The sequence below is a fragment of the Engystomops pustulosus genome, chromosome 5, assembly GCF_040894005.1.
Source record: "Engystomops pustulosus chromosome 5, aEngPut4.maternal, whole genome shotgun sequence".
Classification (NCBI taxonomy): Eukaryota; Metazoa; Chordata; class Amphibia; order Anura; family Leptodactylidae; genus Engystomops; species Engystomops pustulosus.
Window position 1 is genome coordinate 87956214 of NC_092415.1, and position 11300 is coordinate 87967513.

Sequence of the window (11300 nt, forward strand, 5' to 3'; positions counted from 1 at the left end):
ATGAATATTCTCTCTCTTGAGGATGTTTACTACGCCAAACATCGGCGAGGTCTAGAGAAGTGAGCCACTCATTCAGACGGACCGAGCCTGTGTCTAGGCCGCTTGTACGGTCTAAGGAGGGATTAGGGACAGCATTGAAGTCACCAATGCAGAGGACCGGGCTTGGAGGCATAGCAGCCAGTTTACTGGATATTAGGTGCAATACAGCTGGGTCAAAGGGAGGAGGGACATAAATAGACGCTATAGTGAAGATAAAGCCCCATAAGGCACAATGTATGACTACGTACCGACCAAAGTGATCCGGCGCTACCTGTATGACCTCTATGGGAAGCGCTTTGGATACGAGTATGGATACTCCCCTAGCGTAGACAGAGTAGGAGGAATGATAACCTCTGGCCACCCATGCCCGCTTCAGAGAGAGGACCTTCTGACCCGTAAGGTGTGTCTCTTGGATACATACAATATGGGGGGCCTGACGCTTAATGACGTCTAACATCAGAGCCCTCTTGAATTTGGAGTTAAGTCCCCTCACATTCCAGCTCATTACCTTAAGTGAAGACATCTTAGCGGAAGGGAAAGGGGTGTGGGGAAGGAGACGTGAGCAACCAAGCATTCATTCTTTCATACCACAGAGACATAGACAGACAGACAACAGTGAGCATAACAAATATAACCAGAACTGAACTAACAATCCCAAGAATACAAACCCCCTGTCTAACACCCTAACAGCAGTAGTGTAGACCTAGACCCACTAACAGTCAAATAGTAGAACAGTGGTCCCTAACTCAAGACAAACCTCCACCATTTGTCCCGGGACCTTCAACCCTTAATGTATATGTGATCAGGAGGTTATTAGGCAGCCATATTTAGAGAGAACCAAAGAGGAGATAGGGGAGGGGGGCGGGGAGGAGGGAGACGTGGGGAGGTAGTGGTAACAGGGAGGGGAGGGGGGGAGAGGAGAGGGGGGAGGAGGGAGGGGGAATAGGGAGAAGGGGGGGGGGAGGGAGGAGAGAATGAAGTGCCATATGTGGCGCACTGGTCGAGATGACCAAAAAGAGAGAACGCAAATCAATCACAGGGTACATTTGTGAGGCACGTAATGTGCAAACAAATATTAGAAAACTGTAACAGTGATTTGGGACCCCTTGATAACTATTCAGGACTAAGTCCAGCATTGTCATAGCACATCAGATAAAAGGATATGTGAGTCCAGTCACTCAGGAGGCGCGGGCCTTCCAGCAGGAGCCCGAGGGGCTGCATCAGCCCAGTGAAGCGCTACGGTTGGGCAGGTGAATAATCGAGTCTTCTGGCCGTCCACAATTCGGAGCTTGGAAGGATACATCATGGAGTATTTATACCCCTTGTCACGGAGACGGGCACGGACCTCGGTGAATTGTGCGCGTTGCTTCCTGACGGATGCAGAGAAATCAGGATAGAAGGACACTCTGCTGTTGGCATAGAGAATTTCTCCCTTGGTACGGACAGCCCTGAGGATAGAGTCCCTGTCCCTAAAGTGCAGCAGCCGGGCCAGGAAGGGTCTTGGATTGCCCCCTGGGGGGCCAGGGCGGGATGGCACACGATGGGCCCTTTCCACTGTGAAGAACGGGGAGAAGGTATCTGCAGGCAGCATATTTTTAAGCCAATTTTCAAAAAAGGATACAGGGTCAGACCCCTCCACTTTTTCGGGGAGGCCAACCACTCTGACGTTGTTTCGTCGCAGGCGATTTTCGAGGTCGTCAGCTCTGTCGATGGATGCAGACATTTGGCGCTGGAGCTCTCTGATCTGCGTCGGCATAGGCCTCTGGACATCCACCACCTCAGATATTCTGCGTTCAGTTTCTGTAATTCGCTCTTTAGCTTTGTGGACATCATGTCGTAATAGAACAAAGTCCTGTCGCAGCTCATCCACCTTGGTGACCAGTTTGGATTGGCATCCGTTTATGGCCGCCAGCACCTCTGCAAATTTCCGATCCAACTCCGTGGCCGCGTCAGACGGATCATCGCCCTCTTCATAGCTTACAAGCTGTGGCGGGCTCTGGGAGCCTTCAAAGAGGGAGGGAGAGGAGTTTGGGGACCCCTGAGGAGAGCAGGGCTGTGTGCGGGAGAATCTCCCCAACTTTTTAGCAGCATTCGACTGTATCTGCGCAAGAACGGCTTGGGATGTGGAGCAATCCTGCGCGTCCAGGGGTTCCAGGGACTGGAATGGAGGATCTTCATGGACGGATTCATCATCCGATGGAGGCGCAGACACCCCGGACGCTGCTTTGAGCATTTTAGCCGTCCTCCTCCGGTTACCCATGGCGTCTGGGCAGGGGGTGCCAGAGATAAACAATCAAGGAGCCTAGCGTCCAGTAGTTAGCAGAGATACAGTACAAACCCACGTGGAGTATTGCAGCGGCACTGCAAGGGTTAATATAAAACAGAACCCAGGAGTAGGGGATCACTGGGAGTATGGAGGACTCAGTGCTGGGCTGCACAACCAGGGGTCCCCAGGGCAGAGGTGGGCAGCAGCAGGGGAATTACTTCCCTACCTGGTCCTGGCGCAGTCCGGCAGTGTCAGGGTTAACCCTGCGCGCCTAGGCCTCAGGCAGCGCAGGGGAGTCGCATAAGATGGCGCCTCCAGCAGGATGAAGGGCTGGCTGGAGCGCTGTCACGGTGCCTCTGGTGGCGTGAGCGGCGTCCCCCTTGGTCCTGGCTACCTCGGTCCTGGCAGGAGAGAGGGTCCCCCCGGCGATCTGCACAGCGGGGCCGGGCGGCTAGGAGCGGGCCGCCGCGCGGGTCACGTGGCCGGCTGCGGGGAAGTGTGGAGGAGCGGCGCGGAGTCCGCAGCCGCCTCCAAATCGGCACCGGAGGACAGCGGCAGGTGTGTGGGGCACCCCGGATCAGGAGAGAGCGGGCACAGGTGTGGGATGGCTGCCTTGGGAGGGAGATGGGGTATCGGGTCCCGGGAGCTCCGCGGCGCACGTCTCCTCAGTCCGGCATCAGGCCACGCCCAGCTCCCCCCATTGTCTTCCATAACCCATTGTCTTGACCTTTACATTTATGCAACATCACCCACCAGGGCCTAACCTTTCTTTGGTGGCTGTAGACATCCGGGCCCAGAGTGGCTGGCTTATGCGGCTTGGGCACACTGTGGTTACGATGCTTGGTATTGGGACCGTAGGATGGGCCTACAGCCTGGAAGGTTTGAGCAGCTGGTGTGTACAAGAAATATGGAAGGAGAGGGTTTTGCAATAGGTTTCTTCTTGAGGCAACCCCTGAGGTGTATTGGGTTCCCTGGATGATGGAGGAAGGGGAGCCCGTGATGGTGATGCAGCCTAATCCAGGGATTACACTGAGGTATGTTGTGCAAATTAATTTACAGTTCTTTATTCAACTTCAAACAGCAGGTAACGGCCAAACAGAAGTAGCAGATTCCGCAGTGCTGGAAGGTTGATGGAGATAGTTGGTCCACAGGAAGGTTGTTCAAAGCATGGTAGTAACTTCAGGCTGGGCTGGTACAGATGAAGCCAAGTCCGAATCATGGTCCTCTGCTCTAGGGGCTTAGTCTCCTCACTTGCCCTGGGTGCTAGGCAGTGGCCTGAGGCATCTCTGTTTCTTGGTAGCGGGTATGGATGGCAGCTCTGAATGAGCTGCACACTGGACCTGCTTCTCACTCTGCTTAGTGGAAATGACATGTGCTCCAAGATGGAGTCTCTCACTCTGACTGACTGGCTGTCTCTTCATGTGCTAGGTGGTCAGGTGGTAGCACCGTCCAATCAGCTTCCAGCTTTGTTTACAATATGACAAGGAATATCATTGGACAATAACATTTGGCATGCTTAACTCTTGCCTTACAAGGCAGTGGCTTCAAGCTGCAATTACTAAGTTTACCCAGCAGTAGCTTCTGGATGAGTTGCACAGACTCACCAGACAGATCCTGACAAGGAGAGGGCACTATTCACAACAACCACCTTGCCTATGCATTATTGCATTTACACATTAACCATGCCCACTTTCTTTTTCTTGAAGTGAGAAAATAAATGCTTCTAATTTTCTGCCATGTTGGTGTCAACTAAAATTGTACAATTTCTTCTGGAATCAGGTTTTAGTGATTTATAAATGTGCCCATTATGCAATTATGTGCCCATTATGCATTATGTAAAAGAGGTTTACAATAGTTATAAATCTCCTGTAGAGTTTGTTATATTATTTGAGATAACTATTTTGTGTCCACCACCAAATATTTAAGAATGGGGGTAAAAAATTCCAAGCACATTTGATTTCTGTTTTTGCCTCTGGTTAGAAAGATCAATTCATAGACTCAGCACAGAAGATATAAATGATTAATGGTTACATATCCCAGAGGTGTATTCAAATGAAAATACTTCATGAATTCTTCCAAGCTATTGCTGTTTACTGTATACATACAACATATTCTTAGATTTAATCCAAACTTTTTCTGAATGTCTTTTGTGAGTCAGCAATGAAGTTTCACTGAATTGCTATATACTATATTAGAACACTAAAAATATGTAGACATAGACATATATAGACTAAACTTTCCTGTTTAGTGTTGTATAGAGTTGTTATACAGTAGAATTCTTATTGTGGAACAGAACTGTTACTGTGTATATTGAATGCTACTACAGGCAGTATCGGTTGAGTAAAAGATAGGTTCTTCAAGTTTGTGCTTACAGGGGTATTCCAGGAATATGAACGTCTGATACAATAATCCATGATGCTACAGATAAATTAATATAACAAAACTCAATGTGATTAGTCACAAAATAAATTAGCTTAAATATTTTGATTTTATGATCCACAAAATGTTATGGGCTTTTTAAAGTAGGTGGGGTTATCAGCAAGATTCCTGCCACTGGAAACTAAAAGTCCAATGATCCTTTAAAGGACACCTGTCATCAGGTCTCTGCCACTAGTCCTGTCACCTCTACCTGTTGGAGCAGCTCACAAGGATCCCATCCCAGCCTTTATCTAGTTATTTCATACATTATTCATTGTAAAATCATCTATTCTTTATCATGTAAATGAGGCTGGTCACATGGTCAGAGGCAGTGATGTCACCCCTGTTACCCCTCCCCTCTCCTCCCCCTGCTCATGTCTGTGTGTAATGTATAGTAAAGCATGGCTAGTGTGTGTGCTGCATCTGCTGACATGCTGCATCCTCCTAATATACAGGTGAGAGACACAGACATCAGCTACACATGAATCTGACATTTCTGCTATAACATGGCTGCATCCTGGAGCTGCTGTATCTCTCCTAAACACACACACAGGCTGCAGGGGGCGTGGCCACCAGCACCAGGAAGCACATCATTATACAGCCTCACATCATTATACAGGCTGTCAGTCATGCACTGGGGGTGTGGCTGTGCCTCCCACTCATGAATAGAGTGGACAGCTTGAATATGCTAATGCTTCATTGGACATCTCACAGGTCATTTGCATACAGCTTTAGGACCTCATTGCTTAGGTTTACAGGCATGTAGAGGGACAATGAAGGGATAGAGGCAATGCTCTCTAATGGCAGTTTATGAAAATATATTTAGTTTAGGGGGGTTATTTTGCATGACGGGTTCTCTTTAAGTATCAGTAACTCCTCCTCCCTCTCAGGCTCTGCTATCAGTGATGATATAACAGACTTTCTTGCTCTGTTACCATAGTAATGATGTGTGTAACTGCCATCACTGCACATTACTTCACTAAGATGACATCTCAAGACAGCACTAGCCATACTGAATGCACTGCAACCAACCAACTGCAGCCAATATAGTGATGATCACATCACCTGCTCAGGAAAGTGCAGGACATGTGTTGTGGACATATGACCAGTGACCTGTATTATAAAAGCTGTAGATGCAGGACCAAATTTAAATCACAAAACCTTTATCTCTAAAATGCATAGGGGGTAATTCATTATTTGTATTGCAAGATCCTTTATTTAGGATTTGGGATTTTAGATTGTGGCACAAGGGCTTATTAAATTTGCGCAAAAAGTGTTTTAAATTACTCCACTGAATTAATGTATTTTTCAAAATGGCAAAAAAGTGCCATTTTCGACTTTGATCACTAGTTTACGTTACGTGGTTAAAGGCCATGTGTTTATGATTTTTACATTATGTTTTTATATTTAAAGATTTGAATTTTTAGGTTTTTTTTATTATTCATTTTTCTTTAACCTTATTCCATATTTTCTTTTTAACTGTGTTAACCCTACTCTACCAAGAACTATCAAGCTTGTGTATTTGACACTACCTCCTATAAATGTCCCTACTGTCCATCTATGTCTTCTGTCTACTGTTAGGCTGAAAAGCCGATGAATTCTATCTGGTGCTTTGCAATAGGTAGTCTAAACACATACCTCCCAACATTTGTGAAAGGGATAGAGGGACAAAATGGTGGCACGAGTAGCGTGCCATGGCAATCCCCCTAAGTCATACCCCCAATCACTCCCTGGCCACGCTCCAAATTTTAGCCATATTATAATAATAAAAATCATCCCAATAAAAAAAATTATTCTGACTGGGATGTGAACCTAGAACCTGCAGTGCCCATGAACAATAATAACACAGCGCCTCAACCAACTGAGCTATGACCTCTGTGATTCCCTGGCTCTAGAATTTTGGTAACTAAGATCTGTGACTGCTACTGTTACACTGTGACACAGATTTAATGCCTTGGTATATAGAGAGGAATCTTCTCAGAGATGATTGTAATTATTGAGACTATTATTATTATGGAGATGATTATTATTATTATTATTGAGATGATTATTATTATTTTTACTATTATTAATAATCGTCTCCATAATATTAAAAATAAAATTTATAATAATAATAGTCTCAATAATTACAATAATAACCTCTGAGAAGATCCCTCTCTATATATCAGGGCATTAAGTCTGTGTCACAGTGTAACACTAGCAGATAACACTTCTTAGTTACCAAAAATCCATAGATAAGTATCACTGGGCTTATAGCTCAGTTAGTTAATAGTCTGTCTATAGTGCAGAGGGTCCCAGGTTCGAATCTCAGCCTGGGCAAAAATTTATTTAATTAAATAAAGAGCTTGTGTCTGGGGAAGCCCTAGGAGACCATATATGGACAGATGCTGATCTGAACCTGATGACGTGGTCCCTGCTCACAGCTAACCCGACACTTCTCTGAAAAGGGTTCCCTGCACAATGGGGCAGATTTACTTACCCGGCCCATTCGCGATCCAGCGGCGCATTCTCTGCGTGGATTCGGGTCCGGCCGGGATTTATTAAGGTAGTTCCTCCGACGTCCACCAGGTGGCGCTGCTGCGCTGAAGAGCATCGGAACGCACTGGAATACACCAAGCCGGGCTGAGTGAAGGTAAGTGCAATTTTCGCAACAAATTTTTTTTTTAAATGCAGCGGTTTTTCCGAATCCGTTGGGTTCTCGTTCGGCCAGGCCCCACCATTTCCGTTGCGTGCATGCCAGCGCCGATGCGCCACAATCCGACTGCGTGGTCCAAAATCCCGGGGCAATTCAAAGAAAATCGACGCAAATCGGAAATATTCGGGTAACACGTCAGGAAAACATGAATCGGGCCCTTAGTAAATGACCCCCATTGTCTGCTCTAGGGAACCCTAGGAGATGCAGTGACCATATATGGATAGAGATCTGAACCTGATGACGTGGTCCCTGCTCTGCGCTAACCCGACACTTCTCTGAAAAGGATTCCCTGCCCGATGTCTTTACAAGCCATTCTGTACTATGGGTTCTGGCTTTCAAAGTATTAACAATGGGGACACAGCGCCGGGACATGCGGGACCTGGGGGGAAAATCCGTGACAATCTCATAGCTGCCCGTGACGCGGGGCAGAGGTAAGAAAAACGGGACTTTCCCGGCAAAATCGGGACGGTTGGGAGCTATGTAAACAGTGCACTATTTGCTGGACTGCTGGTTCTCTGCAACCCTTGCTCTGGGCCAGCAAGGATTATTGCTTGCACACCTTCAGAGCACTGTCTCTGTCACCTGTAGAGTGCATGCTGTGTGCAGTGAGTGTGTTGTGTAGAGTCTGTGCAGTATGCGTGCTGTGTGCAGTGAGTGTGCAGTGTGTAGAGTGTGTGCTGTGAGTGTGCAGTGTGTGTGCGATGCGGTGTGAGTCTTCTTTCAAATGAATCTTGAATTTTGTTTCTAGGTGCCAGGGATCCCGAGAAATTCAGGTTTAAAGTGAGAATATCAGGTGCCATTTTTATATATAAAAATCACTCCCGACTGCAATTTAACAGTTAATATCTCAGTTTTCCTGAAACTTAGAAACACATAGAAAAAAAAAAGTGAGATGCTAGGTGTCACAGAGCCAGACATACAGCCCTCTGAAGTTATATATATATATATATATATATATATATATATATATATATATATATGTTACTACATTTTGAGAAGGCATAATATCAACTAATATTGATGTTTTTAACCCTTCTGTATGCAGAACTATCTAAGAACACAGTTTCTCTCTTATTGCCTTTTATTTCGTGATAAGTTTTTTTTTTGCGAAAATTGAATGATAAGATGAACATTCGATCCTCCTAATGTTGCTATTATATATTAACATCGCAACCAGAACATGTCCATAAAGTTATATGTAACACCAAAAACACACACATGTTGTGGAATAAAGTTTTTATTTCACACCATCCTCCATTATTTACACCTATGTAATGTCGTTCTCACTCAAATTATTATGAATCACAGAGGATTCTGTTATTGTGCGGCTAATACAATGGCGCACATCTAAACATGACTTTTGCTATCTCATTAGCTTGGTTTATGGATATATAGTTATTTATTTAGGTTACCATTGTCTAAGGGATGATAAAATAATAGATCTGTGTGACGCTCCGTGCAATTTTCTGCAAAAATTGTTTGGTGTCCCCTGTGGAGTTAACGTTCCCTTTGCTGCATATTTTGGTAAATATACACATGTGGGGTATGTATGATCTCCTCACATCTTACTGTTTTAGGAAAGTATATTTTCTTTATATAAGTTTTCTGGATTTGTACATACATAGAGGAAATTTTGAATGTTAATTGCCAAATGCATCACCTGGTTGACTGCTTTCAAAATTATAAAGGTTTTATGGCACCTTTACTTTTTATTCTGTTTTATTGATATATTTTACAGGTTGTGACTGTATTAAAATTTGTAGCTGAAAAGAAGATATCTAATTATTACAGTTTTAGTGATTATGTGGATTTATTTATGTGAACATATCAATATGGGACATTTGTGAACTCTACAGTTGTCCATCTATCACATTTAGGAGATGTGATAGATGGAGCACATTTTTTAACATTAAAGTCAGATTTTAAGTATTTTTTATAAAATGTTTCAGTTTGAATCAAAATTGCATGAAGGCGCCTATGTCTATAAACTCTTAATGCAATTTTGAAAATGGGGCGTGTCTCCTTTCAGAAAATATGTGGTTTGTTGGGTTTACTTTAATTCTTTTTGCTGTAATTTCGATTTCATTTTTAAACATCAAAATTGTAAAAATTTCTCTGGTCAATAATGCATCAAAATATCCCAAAATGCCTGGTGGTGGAAGGGTTAATACCCCTTGATTGAATGCCCAGGTGAAGATGCTTATCATCTATCTACTGTCTATATATCTATCATCTATCTGTCTAGTTATCTATCTCCTATAATCTGACCATTTATATATCCTGTTTTTAATAATTCCTTTATTTATATAGCGCACACAGATTACATAGCGCCACACTGTGCTTGCCAGATCAGTCCCTGTCCCCATGGAGTTCACAATCTATTCAAACTACCAGTAATTTTTTGGAGTGTGGGAGGAAACCGGAGGAAACCCACGCAAACACGGAAAGAACATACAAACACTTTGCAGAGGTTGACCATCGCTGCAAGGCTGTAGTGCTAACCACTGAGTCACCATGCTGCCCATCAATCTCCCTTTCATCTATCTATCTCCTATAAAATTCTCCCATATTACAGTTTGTTTTACCATACTAAAGGCAGCCATACTGCCTGCTGACAGTGAATGGTCATAAAATAAAGTTTTATTTTGGGGCCCCACTTTGTCTAGAACTGGCCCTGAGTGTGCTGTGTGCGTACTGTGTGTAGTGAGTGTGGGGGGTGAGTGTGCTGTGTGCGTGCTGTGTGTAATGAGTGTGCGGTGTGCGTGCTGTGTGTGCAGTAAGGATGATTTTCATGTATAAATAGCATTTGTTAACATTATATACAGCTAAGACTTAAATATTTCTATTACAGAAAATTATTATTATTACCCTCCTGTAAAAATGTTAATGCGACCTCTGGATTGAAACATCCTCAGAAAGAAAGCACTGGTGACCTCATCAATGCAAAAAAACACCTATGGAAAACAACAGCGGTGGGTGATCACAGAATAATTTCCATGGTGCGGAGAAACCCATTCACAACAGCCAACCAAGTGAGCAACACTCAAATGTAGGTTTATCAATGTCCAAATCTACCATAAAGGAAAGTAAATACAACAGGTTCACTGCATGGTGCAAGCCACTCAAGAATAAAAAGGTTCAATCAGACTATGCTAAAAACATCTAAAAAAACCAAAACAGTTCTGGAAGAACATTGTTTGCAGAGATGAAACCAAGATCAACCTCTACCAGAGTGATGAAAAGAAAAAAGTATGGCGAAGTATGATCCAGCACATACCACATCATCTGTATAAAACAGTGGATGTAGTGTGATGGCTTGGACATGCATGGCTTCCAGGGGCACTGGGTCACTTATTGATAATGTGATACAGGACACACATAGCCATATGAACTCTGAGGTATTCAGAGACAATCCGGTCAAATGCAGCCAAACTGATTGGTTGGGGTTTCAGATGACCAAAAATATAAATACAAAGCAACCCAGGAGTTTATTAAAGCAACAAAGCTAAGCCAGTCCTGAACTCTACCCAATTGAGCACGCATATCACTTGTTTAAGACTAACATTTAGATAAAAAGACTGTCATGGGTGCCCCTGCGACCCATGTCTCTGTATGATTGGCGCTGGCCTTCACTGATAAATTCCCAGCCCCTTCCTGTGTTCACTGCTGGTTCTTGCCCACACTCTTGGCTAGGAGTGTGAGAAGCAATGTGCAGGAATGCCCCACGCATTCCGTCATCAGAAGCGACTTCCTCAGGGGTCTTCTTGACGACAGAACACGTGGGGCATTCCTGCACATTGCTTCTCACACTCCTAGTCTTATTGTGCCTTGCTAACAACCATGATTTGGTAACTATATGCAAATACCGAATGTGAGATTCCT